We start from the raw sequence: 15,961 nt of genomic DNA on the forward strand, positions 1-15,961 counted from the left end.
AGACGTCAAATAATGGATTTTTGCTGGGCTGGCAGTGAATGTGTTAATATCCCGATATTGCCCTTATCGTGACATCCCTACACATCAGCGGCTTCATTTAAAGAATACTTGCTCTAATATGAGTTAATTCATTGTTTGACACTATCGATACGCTATTGATTGTCATAATTTTGACTTCTAAAAGAGGTGACAAAGAATGACATCCACTTAACTGCCAAAGAATGTGGACTCTCGTGACATTCAACGACGAGAATTTATTCCAGAAATAACAAAATAAGACGGCTAAAATATTATGGGCCAGAAAACAATCTTGAACCAAAACCTTTGCAGTCGGCATCGCAAATGTTTTTTTTATGAAAAGAGACAAGCATAAAAGCGATTATTTTGATTTCTGATCCCAGAGCAGTAAGCAAATTTTGTCTTTGGCTTGCCACCACTACTACCAGTACCTTTTTGAATACGTACAGTAAAAAAATAAAAAATATGATGGCATTTCCCTAACTTGCGCTAATAACTGTTAACCGGCAAACCATTTTACCATTTTTAACCAAATGTAAAGAAAAAAACGAATATGATGTGCAACTCATTTTCAAACTATATTTAGCTGAATATACTACAAAGTCATGATATTTAATGTTCAAACAAGATAAAGTACTTTTTGCAAATATTCCCTCATTTTGGACGATAGATGCGTGAGATCCGTGGACAAACTCCGGTCACGCACGGATCACTGCCTCCTTTTCCGCACAAAAGATGTCTCGATGCAAGACTGTCATTGCAGCACGTTGAAAGACAATGAGAGGAACCACTTTGATTGGCGAAAAATCAAGTTGGCTGTGTTCGCAACCACAAAGGCGCAAATAGTCTTATTTTTATTATTAGTATTTTTTTTTAATTCTTCAGCTTGTGAGTGTCTGCGAAAATACAAACACCTGGTCTAACCTGCCTCCTTACGGAGTCGTGCCAAGCGTGGAGCTGGATTTGTGCCAGTCACCAAAATAAGTAGGAAATGTCAATTTTGACGCCTGCTAACGATGATCGGCATCGCTGAATTTCTGGGCCATCCACATGGTAATCTCATTTACGCCATAATAACACAACTTTCTCTGTTCTTGGATGTTTGGGTGGTATTTTTTTGCCACTTGATGTCGGCTGAAGATGACATCGCAGTTGCTCAGGGTTCAGGCAACGATCAATCATATAGCTCACCTGTTTTCTGAAGCTGATCTGTGATTGGTTGTTGGTTGTTACCTCAGACCTGAGCAACTGCGATGTCATTTTGACTCGTACAGCAAGTGGCAAAATGGCTGCCTTCTGATTGATAAAAAAAAAAAAAAAAAAAACTGCTGGATTTTGCTAGTTAATTCATATTCCATTAACACAATATTCACCAAAATACTGAATTTAGACTAGTGGGTCTGCATAGAACATATTGTCAAGAAATTTTGGGGGGGATTGACTTCCCCCTTTATGACTTCTAAGATGCAGCAGAAGCAAGACTACAGCTTTTTTCTTTTTTTTGCTGTTGATTTTAATTCAACTCTTTCTGAGCACTAAATGTATTTATTTTTTTGGGGTAAAAATACACGTGGAAAACACTCTTCTCATTAGTTTTACTGTCTACTATTGCAATGCAATAATCATTCCTATAATTCAAACATACACTAAATTGTATATCCTTGTTGAGACACAGAAATCTTATCCATATAATTTTTTTTTTTTTAATGAAAAAACAATATATACAGTACACAGACACCAGAGTGATTGAAAATGAGGGAGGAAAATATGAACATTTAACATTAAACCAGGCACAAAACAATTTAAAAAAAAAAAATCCAAAATTGTGAATGAGGCTGTGGTGGAATCAAGCTGGCTTTGCAAGGACTTCTATTATTTGTTTTTTTTTACCATTAGTCTCAAACAAGGCTCACACAAAATTAGTTTCTCATCTCATTGACTCACACAATCGTCAACGCGTCTTCATACCATTCATGAAAATCAGCTCTGGTCGGATCATCTTTGGCAGCAATCGTGACACGAGTCTGCGAGCAACGAATGATGACAAGTTTGCACACACGTTATCCGTATTTTACCAAAACGACAATAAGGCATGTCACGTCGTGAGCTATTCGATACCACAAAGGCACAAGGGAAAGCGCATTAAAAAAAAAAAACATGACACAAAAGTTCCATCAAGTATTATGTTTCTGAGACCCATATCAGATCCACTTCTGCCACACCTCACACCCGTCTCACGGGTGCAAAAAAGTGCATTTCCATGACATCACCAAGGTGGAGCAAATACAGAACAAAAGCATCTGGGAGACGCCTGAGAAACACGCCTGGAACAGGTACGAAGCCGCATCCAACCACACTTTGAAGCATTGAAGCATTACTCAGTGATGTATCCAAAAAAAACAAACAAACAAACAAACAAACAAACAATTGACTCTGTTGCATCAAAACAAAAAACCAGATCAACGCTAGCAGCTACCCGACATGTCGGTAGAATCGGGTCCTTCCCTCCCTCCATTTTCCATCACTCCCTCTTTCTCCATCACCTCCCACAGACAAATGTTCCTCCGCATTAGGGCTGCACGATATTGACGAAAAACATGCGATATGCGATATACTTGCCGAACATAGCGACATCGGTGTTATTGCGATATTTAACTCATTCAGTGCCATTGACGACTATACACGTCAAAGATCGATTTTTAACTGGGTTGGCAGTGATTGAGTTAACATGTACCTAAAGAAATTACATTTTTATGACCTAATGAATGAAAAACAATTTTTCATGGGGCAAAAAAAAGCAACCTTCATGTCATCTGAGTTAATTAATTGTAATTATGTCCTCGATAATTTTCAACTATTGAATGGCGGTGCACATTTTAGTTAGCGTCTGACTGGTCAAATTCATATAAAAAGCATAAAATTCCATATAAAACTTATTGCGCGCCTTTGCGATATGCATATTGCAAGGGCCAATATGGCGATATCGATATTTTTTCGATATATTGTGCAGCCCTACTCCGCATCAGCTATTGTTGATGGGGTTCAACAACCCCCCCAAACGGGCAAATATGCACGGCGTTCAACTCTTTCTCAACATGCAACAAATGAGCAAAGTCCACACAAAAAAAAAAAAAAAAAAAAACACAGCAGAGCCCCTCAGACATACTGCAAATACTTGACGGATTTTACAGGATTATATCATTGAAGCTAATTCGTCTTTATCAGCACTTTCTTGAAAGTTTTTTTTGTCTATATTTCTTCTTGAGACATTCGTGAATAGTTCAAGTCTGGCGACGAGGGGCAGCTGCAGCTAACACGCACAAAATGGCTGACTCCTTCCTCACTCTCTCTCGACTGCACAAAATGGCAGCCCGCACAAAATACAGCCCACGATGCGACCACAGATGCCGTGATCAAGTTTGATTTGTGATTTAACCCTTAACTACCTCTACATCGTTAAATGAGAAACTAAACAGGACGTGATTGCGCAATACAGATGATATGGATATATGGATATATATATATATATAGATATATTAATGAATTAGTTCAACCCCTGTCTTGTTCCCAACCACCTAAAACACAAATCTGTATTCTCTGCTTTAGGATATCTGATAGATTACATATTTTATGTTGCTCGTGAAAAACACTTTTTAATAATTTACTCGTTTGTTTTTTTTCTACCTTTTTCACAAAATGCATTTTTTTGAAGAGTAAATTTGAGTGTAAAATATGAAACTGGGATTTTGATACACAACATAACACAATTTTGAAAGAAAGAAAGAAAGAAAGAAAGAAAGAAAGAAAGAAAGAAAGAAAGAAAGAAAGAAAGAAAGAAAGAAAGAAAGAAAAAGAAAATTGGATTTTGGTTTTACTGACCTTTGGGAAGATTTTCTTTGCAGGATGAAGTCCTGAGAAGGAGAAAGTAGGAACATGAATTGATATTTTGCATTTTTATATTAAGATATTTTGATGAAGTTGCTTCTGATGCACTTCATTACTTCCACATCACTTAGGCAGTATTTTCAAATTATCTTTAAATTGGAGAATATTTGTCAAAGAAATGAACTAAATCATTTTTCTAGACCAAAAAAAAATGGTCAAACTAATTAGTGATAACATTTTGTTTTTATTTCATGTTCATGGATTTTTTTTCCTTTTCATTGGTTTCATAAATCCATTTCAGAAAATTGGGACAACTTCAAGAAAATATCAAAAATCAGTTTTCAGTCAAATGTTTAGTTTAGTTTATTTGGTGAAGACGAATCAAGCAGTCAATACAAATACAAAATAAAAGCTGAAGATACACTTTGAACATGAATGTTTTTTTATTTTTTATTTTGAAAGCTTCTAATCTTTCCATTTAAATTCTAAAAAATAATCACATATCATCATGAAACGAATAATGGCTGAAAATCTCACAAACATTTTTCTATTTTAACGAGAAATGTTTGTGATTTTTCCTCTTAAATAAAGAAAAGACTGAAAGGATCAAATCTGATTTGTCAATATGTTCATCTTTTTACGAACCCCTGAACATTATGAGTTTATTTTGATATAGTTTAGTGCACTAAAATTAAGAGAAAAATTGTTTAAATAATTAAGACTGCATTATTAATCTTTTTTCCCAATTTAAAGCTTTATTAAGGAAATGTCAAGTGTGAAACTACAGCTTAAACAAAATGACTGAATTTGTAACGAAATAAATTATTTAATAATCATTTTCCAAATAGTTGAATCATTTATTCAAATACTTAAATACAAAGATGAAAGTTTTGTGCCTAATTGATGCCGATCCATAAGCACAAATATCACAGCAATTCCTAAGAGAAATGATCAAATTGTAATGAAGTTTTTAGCAATTTTAGAATTCTAAAACTGATTAACATGTTACACTATTGTACTAGAACGATTAACTGCTTATCACACATCTATTTGACCTCCCCTCGCCAATGTTTAATTGCAAATTTTGCAGGAAGGAGACAAAAAAAAAGAGAGACTTTTGTCATTACGCTGACTCACAAATTCTTCTCGTCTGAAATGCGCAATTCCTCCTGACAGCTCCACAAAAGACTCTTTTCACAGCAATGACACAGATCTTTCCCCAATATACCTTTTCTGGGAAGGGGAGACTTAATCTTTATGGATTTTGCTCGTATTAATTCTGGGAACACACGGGGGGGATTGGGGGGGCTTTTGCATGCAGAGGAAATTACCGACATTCTTTTTTTTTTTGGAGGGCACAATTCCATCAATATCAAGGTAAATAAAACGGATTATTGATTCAATGTTTGAAATTAAAATGATGTCATTCTTCTTTCTAGAAATATTAGCCTGCATTCAAAAGTTACCAATTATTAAGGATCATTTTGTGATCATTTAAAAAAAAAAATGTAGATTCAGTAATGTTTTGTTGCAGCTCAATTTTTGATACTATTTCGATAAAATAAATGTATGAGATTGAATGTTTTTCACCATAAAGATGAATACTGAAAAATTAAAATATAGGCAACAGATACATTTTCTGAATGTTTGAGTCAAGCTCTAATTAAAATAGACAGGCAATAATACAATGTGTAATGACAATTTGGAATTATTCAACTCAAAATAAATACATAAATAATAGTTTGGCCTATTATAAACATTTGAATTCAGAAATCTGGGGGGAAAAAAACCCTAATACATAAAAAAAAAAAATACTTTACCAACCTTACTTTGTATAGTTTACTTTTCTATTATGATAAGCAACATATACATATTTTTTTCAACTAATTATAAAAGATAGACATGATTTTTTTTATTTTATTAAAGTTACATTTAATTAAATGTAGAGGATTTTTTTTCACTTGGTATTGTTTTTAGATGTTTTTCATGCAGCAAATTTGTACTTGTTGATTTAGAACATTCCAAAACGAACTGCATAGTTTGTGGCGCTTGGCCTGAGATATTGAATCGAAATAAACACGTTGTTGCTGTTTTACATAAAACAGCACCACATCGTACAAAGACACGATAAAAGGAGGAGACGGGAAAAAAAATGATAGAAGAAAAGAATGTTTTATATATATTAAGGTCAAGCAAAACAAATTGATTTTGTTTTCTTTCAAAAAAGAAGGCCTCAGCCTCCAAAGCATCCTGTTAATTAAAAAAAAAAAAAAAAAAAAAAAGGGGAGGTGGCAATACATGATCTGACCTAATATGGTCAACAGAACCAGTACAAGGCTGATGACATCCTACGCGGGGTGCAACCCAGCGGACAGGAAATCTGAGAGACATGGGAGGTCGCCTAATAAGGTTGTGGAAGGGGAGGGGGGGGGGGGACACGGCATCTGATTGGTTCGCGATTTGAATTTCAGCCTCCTCTCGTATCCAATCGAGACGCTTCCTCCTTCGACGAGCCGGTCATTTGAATTTCAGCCTGTCCCCCTTGCGCGTTTGTGAGGGAGCGAGAAAAGAGCGAGCGCCGCTCAGCTGCCGGACGAGGAGGGAAAGGAATGCGCATGGGCGCTGCACTGCTGAGCCAATGAGGAACGGCGTCTGGGCTGGGGAGCACCTGACCACCAGCGCCGGCGAGCCGCGCGGAACCTGCAATCCGTGTCGCGGTGACACCGTGTTTGTTTCCTGACGCATGCGTGCGTGGTTGCCACTCACTCATCGTGGGGGCTTTTTGGCTCATACCAAGAGCATGAATGTGCGTGACACAATCGTGTCCACGCGGAGGTGATGGGAGGGGGTGCGAGCTTTGTGACATTGTGATTTACTGGGGAGGAACTGTCCCTCACACTCTCGTTATCTCTCTTCGTGAGGTGTCAAAATTAAAATCCATCGATCGATCGATCGATCGGCAAGTAGTCTCATCAAATGAATCGACTATTTAAATAGCTGAGTAAACGTTTGGTGCTTTTTTTTTTTTTTTTACTCATTCACTCCCAGCCATTTTCACTGAAGCGACCCCCAGCTGTTTTACTGGACTTTGACTGATTTTGCGAGATCCACAGAATATTGTGTTCTATTGCTATTAAAAAAAAAAACAAAAAAAAAACATGGAACCTACCAAAAGAAAGATTAGAGCCTCTTCTGTCATCAGGAAAAAAATATAGATTTGTATCTGTTTCAATTTTGCAGCAATTAGCATTAGAAGAGAGCTAAGTTTCATGATTATTTACATACCTGTTAAAAACACTGGGAATAAAAGCTTGTTGCAACATGGCCTACGCTGATCTCTTATACTCTACTGCCACCTGTTGGCCGTTTTTTGTAATAACTACAATTGCTTGAAGCGACCTCTTTATGTCAAAAGCTGTATCAAAGACTTCTGTATGCTATAGCACACACACAAAAAAACAAACAAACAAACAAACATATAAATACGTTTTTGGGAGCGAGAGACCAAGTATTTAAAAAAACGTATTTATACGTTTTTTTGGGGTTTGAATGAGTTAATTTAAAACTAAATTGTCCAAATCCTCCGATTTCATCACATCAACAGTAATTAATCACAGATTTGCATGGTCATTGATAAAATCTCCTGAGTTTAATCAAAATAAGATATTTGCAAACATCTGTTTTTACTTTGGAAAACGATGACCAAACCGGTAGCATCAATACGTCACTTACATCAATCAATATGAAGTAATAAACATCAATCACTGGTTAATAAAGAGTAATCAGGGGTGAAAAATGCTTTTGTAACATACTTCAATGCAAAATGAAAATGAATCTGATGAGTCGATTAATCGTTTTCGAACACTATTGGGTCGTCACAGCACTATTTATTCTCTTGCAATTCTAAACTGGAGCGTCCTCTCTCTTTCTCTGATGGCTGGGGTTCAGACATCCAGACTTTTTTTTTTGTTTTAAGAAAATCGCCAACTTCTCCAGGCGGTTTGCCGAAGCTTGCCGAAAATCCCCCCCGCCCACACACCCTGACCCCCCATCACCAGCGGCCCACGGGCTCGCAGTCACATCTGGCGAGAGCTCGTCAAGAGTGCCGTGTCATGAAAATGATCGGAGGTTTTCGGTTCAAGCTCGGGAAGAAGACGATACGCTCAGCAAAATGGCGACAGACGACAAACACATGGTGGACGCACGGATTTGTTTTTTCCCCAAGCTTTTGATAAAACTGTCACCCAGCCATTAATCACGACATCACATAATTCCCGACGTCATTTTCTCCATTCTTTTGCTACGAGGCGATATTAACTTTTAACGATAAGGGAAGAAGCAAGTCCCATATTAAATTTGCGAGGACGCGGGAGAAGGGAACATTACGTTTAATACGATTTGAACATCTGCGTTGCCAAGTGACGACAGTTGATTAAAAAAAAAAAAAAATCCCCAGGGAGGAATCAAAGTTTTATGAACCTGAAACCACAAATAATTAACAAGGAAAAGGTTTTTCTTTATTCAAAAGTGCGGCAGCTTTTCATCATGAAAAAAATGGAGTTGTTTTTCTTTTGAATCGCATTCCACAGTGTGTTTCCTGCAGATTCGAGACTCTTCATGGTGACGTCATGAAAAATATTTTTTTTTTGGTGGAGCTGATTCAGTAGAAAAGGTAACGAGACACTATAAGAATCCATGTGGAAAATGGGAAGTGTCAGACAAGGAAAAATCTATGCATAGCATATACACAAGTACACACCCACACACATTTTCCTCGCCCTTTTTTTTTTTTTTTTTTTCTCAATGAAAGTCTTTCACACAGACGACACGCGTCTCGGCGGCACGAGACGACGACAAAAGTTCATCTCATTAAACTCCGGACGAGCCCCGCGCCCGCTCGCTCTGACACAGGAAGTGGATCCTGACGCAATCTAATTGTCCCGTTTCAAAAAAAAAAAAAGAAAAAAAAGAAGAAGACCTATCACTCCCTCGCACAAAAAAAAAAAAAAAAAAATGTACCCCTGAGTCCACGTTGACAAATTCTTTAACAAGCTGTGGTTAAAAGGAAGCTGGTTTGACTCTGAGTCACCCCCCTCCTTTCAAACGGTTTACTGGAAATAAAGAGGGAGGAGGAGGGAGGGGGCACTTTCAGAGAAGTCACGTGACAGAGCTGGGCAAACCACAGCACAGTGAGCCTTTGAGTGCAGTAGGGCGGGCGGGTTGGGGAGGGGGGGGGGGGGGGGGGGGGGGGGCAGGCATACGCCCAGTGGAGATGGCCCTGATTTGAGTTACAGGAGATACAATCCTGGGAGTTGGCAATCAAGATTTCACAGCCTGTTAACCCTTTCAAAATGAGACTTTTAAAAAAAAAATAAAATAAAAAAAATCTCAAAACAGGAAGTGACTCTCTCAGATTCCCAGAGACGACATCTGGTGATGTTGAGGAGGTCCCGCGTTCTTTGGATAAAAGCAATTTTACAAACGGCATGACTTCACTATTCTTGAAATAGCCGTAGTGTAAAAAAAATAAATAACATAAAAATAAACGAGACCGCTTGGCATCACGCGGCATTCATGGTAGGAAGTTGTCGCACGAACGCTAACAGAAATACCAGAGTGGTGAAGTCAAGATGCTGCCACCTAAAAAGCACTCGGGCATGAGCAGAACGGCAACGCCGGCAAGCCAAAGGGTGGGGAATGCGTACGAGGTCAGGTTAAGGTTGCTAATAGACAAATACGTCCCACTACTCTTCATCCAGCTGAGATAAAAGTCCAAATCCAACAATGTTTCGGTTTCTCCTTTTAAACGTAGCGGGGGAAAGGTAAGTGGCGGTCCGGGACGTCGGCGGAAAAGATGGAAACATCCGAGTCACGGAAACGCGCGAGCGGCTCGTCCAGATGCTGTCCAATCACACGCGGAGGACGCTTAAAAGATGGGGCATCAGAGAGCGAGTAATGCACAGTGGGAGATGGACAGAGTGCGTGAGAAAGAAGAGGCGCATAGGAAGAGTGGGACAAAAAAAAAAAAAAAGAATGAACGAGAGCAAGAGGGAGAGCGAGACAACGGGTGTGTTTTAAGACGGCAGCATGCGACGTCACTTCAAATCTGCTCTCGCTTGGATGCCGAATGCGCACGAAGATGCGCCGCCGTCTTGAAAGTCACCAGGACAAGAACAAAACTTGCCGTCCTACCGTATGATAAACGTTTGTCGTCGTTCGCGATTAATGAAGAGCAACCTTATTAGCAAAGCACGAAAGCATATCTGTGGTATGCAAGCCATGTTTTTTGAAGCGAACTTGTTTAGGAGCACATTTCTGTGGCTGTTATGCACTGACACGATGGGACTCAGTTTCTTGGTTTAACATTACATTAGGAACAGAAATAAGCCTATTTTTAGATACTCAACTAAAACTGCCTGAAGAAGTGCTTGTCTGCATAAATTGTTGACTCGCTATATATATATATATATATTAGGGATGTAAAAAAATTGATTCGGCAATATATCGCAATATCACATCGCACAATTCTCAAATCGATTCAATAGGCGGCCAAATTGATTTTTAAACATCCATTTTTGATGGAAAAATATTCACCAAAACGTCTTTGGGTTGACACCTTAAGCATGGAAGAATGTTCTATTAATGGAACATTAAGCCTTAATATTTGATTTCAACGCTGTTCAAACAGATTACAACCTGTATAAGACTGAAGTTTCAGATAAATAAACAATACATTTTCATACAAATCTTACACTGTACAAGTTTACTGATTAGTATTTTCTAAATTTAAATAAAAAAATTTTTTTTTTTTAAATTTCAACAATCGACTTATTAGGAACTAATAAGTCTTAACTAACTTACTAGGAAATTCACAACCCTAATATATATATATATATATATATATATATATATATATATATATATATATATATATATATATATATATATTTATTTATTTATTTATTTATTTTTTAATTTATGTATTTATTTATTTTTATTTTATTTTTTTTTGGGGGGGGGCAGTTAACTTCCTTTTTAAATATTATTTTGTCTTTATTTTCAGGCAGTATATTTTTTTTAAATATTCAGTTGTCAAGGAAAACATGTCAGTGGTGAAGCACTCAACATTTTAGCAACAGGAAATAGTTTTCTGAATCAACCAGTAATTCCTCAAGGGACTTTTTTTTTTTAAATTTGTAACTGTATGATACAATTTATTTATAAAACATAGATGTCGTGAAGACAGTCAAGCTTTTTTTTATTTTTTTTCTTCCGCTGCCATTTCCTGAACCTGAGTGACAATTGGGTCAATCAAGCTGTTGCACGGCATAAAAGTCGCCATCCTCAACACATTGAATTTTTTTTCCCTATTACAAAACCTGAAGTTGCATTTCAAAATGGACACAAATGGCGGGAAGATGAAAATTCCAGAGCATCATTTCTTGCTCTCTTAGTCATGAAGTTGTGAAAGCAGGCAGCTGTGACGCACGAAGGTGCGGCCTGGGACGGACGTTTGTGCTTGCTTAACATGAATGAGTGGTTGCTTGCAAAATAAGGCCTGTCGGGGTCCGAAATTAAGGAGGAAGCTTTTTTTGTAGAAATTAACGCTCAGCTGTTCGCGCTTAAGTTAACGCTCTGTGACGTCATGTGCAGACAACACAGGCCTCTGCTCGCCATATCAATAAATCTCAATTCAAAAGGATTCTCGTTTTGAAAATGCAGATGTTACTTTAACGGCTGAGCAGGAGACTTATTGTTTTGTTAATACGTGACTGCATTGTTTATTTGCAAATTGTAACAATTATGCATTGCGATTCCAAAGGGTGTAAAAAAAATAAATAAATGAGTCATGTTTTCAAAGACAGAATTGTGAGATTACGGCCCATAATAAAAATAAACAGAATGGACTTGCGTGAGCAAAAGTTCTGCAAATTTTAATGGGTTATTATTAGGGGTGCCAAAATTAGTGCGTTCATTTTTTTTGAGTTCATTTAAAGTTCCTTTCACACCACTATTTTTTTTTTTAACATGCGATGAATGGCCGCCCCTTACTTGGAAAGGACTGGAGGAATTCCAGTCACAATGCAGCAGACACGTCCAGGTCGAAATTTTGCAGTAATAAATTGTATTTTACAATTTTAAAATGTGCTGAATTTCACAAGTTACTTCCTGTTAAAGATTAGATAGCTCTTAATATGAAAAGAAAAATGCAACGAGCTGTCACCAGCATCTTACAAATGCAATTATGCCATCTAGTGGCAGAAAAATGACCTAAACACAAATCATATCACACTTTTTTTTTTTTTTTTTTTACAGGACAGTATATTTTTTTAATGTAACAAAATTTTATGAATTATTATATCAATGACTAAACAATGCTGCCATACTTCTATTAGTTTACCGGTAATTTTTTTTCCCCACTTACGGCGGCGCCCCACTATTTGAGAAGCACTGCTTTAAGAAGAGTACGATACTATTTATTGGACTTTTAGAACAGCTATAAAATTTGTGATGAACTATTGAAGTCGTTTTAATTGCCTGACACCCCTCGTTATTATGGATATATAAATCATAAAGTCAGCGTGCTTGAACAACCAAACGTCACCTCCAAACAAGTTCAATCTGCCTTGCACATGTGGAATGTAGCATCCCTGGTTTTTATAGTCTGAGAGTTCAAGTTGAAGAAGTGCTAACAAGCCTAGTTGGGTGTGAAGGAAGCAAAGACACTGACACCGTATGTGGCAGTCAAAAGCCACTTGTAGCTATAAAAACGATGGATCCAGAGTGATTTAGGGGAGGCTTAGCGTGAGGCGAAACAGAGGAAGCGATTTGAAGGGGGGAAGAAATCCTCACAACTTGGTCGGTTTACGGCGCCGAGACGCGAAGACGATGGGGGGGGGGGGGGGGGGGGCTTTACGGGTGGCAAGGTGAGGGCAAGGGCCTCAATTAACGCAATGAAAAGAGCTGCCAAGAAATGCAGTGGTTCCGAAATGCTGCTTCACTCATTCACTCGCCGCCATTTTCACATTTTGCAGTCCCGTTCGCTCCTGGCTGTTTTACTGGATTTTGACTGTTTTTGCACGGCCCACAGAATATTGTGTTCTATTGCTATAAAAGCATGGAAGCTATCAAAATAAAGATTAAAGTCTCTTCTTTCATCAGGAAAAAAAGTATGTTTCTATCTGTTTCCGTTTTGCAGCAATTAGCATTAGAAGAGAGCCAAGTTTCATCAGTTTTCACAAATCTATTTAAAATTGTAAGTAATTGAGCTTTTTTTCTACATGGTCCTGGCTGATCTCCTTTGCTCTGCTGCCACCTGCTGGCCGTTTGTGTAATAATTACCATTTCTGCAACCGTTCTTTGCAGTTGAGAGGCTACATCAAAAAATACATTAAAACAAAAAAACAAAAACAAAAAAAAAACGTATAAATACTTCTTTGGGATTTCTACCTTATTCCGTTCTTTAGTAATCACCATTTGAAATTAGGTCATTGGAGGGACATAAGCGAAAATATAAAAAATATTCAGAGAAAAACAAGCTTTTTTGCGAAAAGATACATTTTTTGCACAACAGTGACTTTGACACTAACATATTTTGTTTAGTGACAAGGCAGCGCTGTACAAGACGTTGTGCTGCCCATTGAGAGAAAAAAAACAAACAAACGCAATATTAACGTAAATTAACGTTTTTGGCGGCATTCGTTAGGATTTTAGAATACGTCATTAAACGTTTTTGGCAGTCAAAGAGTTAACGTATGCTCCAATGACAGACAGGTTTTCTGATCTACTTTCTTGACATCATTACATAAACAGACAGAAATGGGGGGGGAATTGTGGTTCCAAACTTGTATTTCCCCACCAAAAGAATCCCATCGCATTCATCACAATAAAATCATTTGCATGTAGCTGGATAATTTGAGGTTAGCAAGCAACCATGGCAGCAACATGCCAAAACAATCACTTTCAGTTGGCGTTGCTACCCAGAAGCTGGTGTTGCTTAATCTTGACACCCCTTTTTTTTTTTCTCTTGTTAAAACTAGTCTTTGATGAAATCTGCCGTTTGTCGTCGTTAGAAAAGGGACGTGGCAGCTGCTCCATTCAACAGCTTCTGCCTCTGCACGCGTTTGTGCGCGGCGCAGTGAAATATGTCCATCTGCACGGCAGTGACGTTTGAAGTGGGCCACTTAGGAGTGGACAGAAAAGAAGGAGGGGAGCTGAAGTATTTTTCAATGCTGTTTAAAAAAAAAAAAAAAAAAAAAAAAGTGTGGATTAAGCATATCGAGCTACGCAAAGACACAAATTTGCAGCTAATAATTCAGTTTCAGTTTCTATTATAGTGGCACACAGTGGTCACTCTTTGCCTTGTGACTGTTAGCAGTTTTCAATAAGTAACTGCACATTATAGAAACAATTTAGAATTGCTTCATTGATTTTTACCATGTTTAACTCATTCACTGCCACTGACGGAAAAAAGACGTCAAATTATGCTTTTTTTTCTGGTCTGGCACTGAATGTGTTAATAAATAACTTTTAAAAAAAAAAACAAAGTGGCCCTTGCAACTTTCTATTTTTCTGTATGTGTAAATATGCAAAAGCACAAATAAATTATTTGTACAATTTTCAGGACTAAACACAATTTCTCTTCATAACATGATGTGGCCCTTGCGTGCTTCTGATTTTCTGTATGTGGCCCTCAAATGAAAAGGTTTGGACACCCCTGCTCTAAAGTTTAGCCTGCAAGTTATTTTTTACAGCATGATTTACTGGCAAAATGTTGGTTGGCCGTTCATTCAAATGACTGCAGACTGTAGACGTGCTCACGGCAGCTGCAACGTTGGTTAGAGGTGTGAAACCGACCAGGAACTGCTTGGGGGGGAAACTCGTAGTCCCTATTGGGGTTTTTCTTGCTGATTTGTTTTAAAATCAGTGTACAGTCAAACCTCGGTTTTCGAACATAATCCGTTCCAGAAGGCTGTTCTAAAAGCGATTTGTTCGAAATCCAAAACAATTTTTCCCATTATAATTCATGTAAATAATTGTAATCCGTTCCAAGTATAAAAAACGTTTTATTTTACACCATATTGCACTGTATACTGTTTACCATAAATAGAAAAGGGTAGAAATAGACAGTTTTATTTAGATATCCTATCTAAAATGGTGAAAAAAAAAAACCAAAATGCAAACATTTCTTTTTTAAATTCAATAGTTCTGCGTACTACTTTCCTCTTTTCTTCACCAGCTTTACCACTTGCACTTGCTTTCTTTGGTCCCACGATTAGGGGCTAATACACGATGCAAAACTAAAAAAAAACGATTTTTGTAAATAACAATGAACAGGTCTGCTCCGAACGAACTTTGAACACGAACGTGCTATGGAGGAAGCATTCGAGTTAACTCAGCTGCCGAGTGAGTCGCGTTCAGGTACGCTCGGCTTTTTTTCCAGTTTGGTTGAGAGCCGATTTCTTGGACGAGTTCTGAGACATAAAATTCTAAAATTTTCTGGTTGAGAAGTGTTCGAAAACCGAGGTTTGACTGCACTTGTATTCGCATGAATTGCAAGTTTCAAATAGGAAAAGGGTCATTTGTGTACATTTGCAAATATAACACAAATAATCATGAATGACAAAAAACGTAATGTATATTTGTTTTCTCATACCAGGGCATAAATTGCATTTTAGCTGGGAAACAATCTTCTTGTTTACTTTTTGAAGGGCAGCCATAATGTCGCTTCCTTTATATTTGTTATCTGAAATCTAAAAACGTTTTCACGTGATAATGTCAGTGATCACAGAAAAATGTTTGTTTGTTTTTGTTGTTTTTTTTAGAAAATGTTAACTGTAACTGGCAAGTGGTACTCACCCACATAAAAACTCTTCCAGGCTGACTTTGGATGAGCTCACACAACAGATACAGTCGGCGTTCCCATGATGTGGAGCCCGTCCGTCTTCCCGTGTCCTCGTGCTCAAACTTCAGCGTTGCCTGGCAGCAGCAGCAGCTTGGGGAGAATCCAAAAGCTCACAGGCCACACAGAAGCTGTGTAGAAGCAGAGAAGAAGGGA

General features: G+C 37.7%; 1 long non-coding RNA gene across 2 annotated transcripts in view; it reads right to left on the reverse strand.

Moving 5' to 3' along the window:
- Nucleotides 1-15,961, reverse strand: part of LOC144006677 (uncharacterized) — a 47,723-nt gene that overhangs the window by 26,334 nt on the left and 5,428 nt on the right. For both annotated transcript variants that reach the window (XR_013279899.1, XR_013279898.1), the window contains exons 2-3: nt 15,763-15,936; nt 3,898-3,929 (exon numbers count right to left, since the gene is read on the reverse strand). This is a non-coding gene — a long non-coding RNA (uncharacterized LOC144006677). The remainder of the gene's footprint in view (nt 1-3,897; nt 3,930-15,762; nt 15,937-15,961) is intronic.

The sequence above is a fragment of the Festucalex cinctus genome, chromosome 18, assembly GCF_051991245.1.
Source record: "Festucalex cinctus isolate MCC-2025b chromosome 18, RoL_Fcin_1.0, whole genome shotgun sequence".
Taxonomy (NCBI): domain Eukaryota; kingdom Metazoa; phylum Chordata; class Actinopteri; order Syngnathiformes; family Syngnathidae; genus Festucalex; species Festucalex cinctus.